Raw genomic sequence first — 541 nt, forward strand, 5'->3', positions numbered from 1 at the left:
GAGTTTGCAAAGGTGGCTAGCCTACACTTAGCAATCTCCTTCATGCTGCTTACATTACTGTGCTCACATCGTTTCCTTTTAATCCTGCCCGATTGTGCATCGACAAATGCCTCACTACTTGTGGTAGCACTGTTTTGGTTTGGTTGTGGTGTCTACGGTTCACCTGCTTACTGTTTCGAGTATGGAGCATCGATGGCCTCCCTTGCATTAGAAACCCAAGCGTTTATATGAGATGTTAGTACCATATGAGAGTGCATAAGATGGTGCAGTACCCCATAAGAAATTATATGGCACCTGATGCTGTCGTTTTCTCTTCGAGTGAGTCGTAGAGAAGCCCAACCACGTCCACATTGCGCCTGCCTCCAAATAGGCTCTCTATTTTGTCATACACATCGTATAAGAAATCCTCAGTCGGCAATCTTTTGGCACTTCTTTTTGACATCTCCATTTGTCAAAAACTGTTGCAGCTGGAGAGAATTCGTCTCTCATAATCTCACACTCTTGTGTAAAGAGCGTGCAGCCTCTCCCACTTGGTTTTACA

Source organism: Adiantum capillus-veneris, chromosome 13 (assembly GCF_014529385.1).
Source record: "Adiantum capillus-veneris isolate H3 chromosome 13, ASM1452938v2, whole genome shotgun sequence".
Taxonomy (NCBI): domain Eukaryota; kingdom Viridiplantae; phylum Streptophyta; class Polypodiopsida; order Polypodiales; family Pteridaceae; genus Adiantum; species Adiantum capillus-veneris.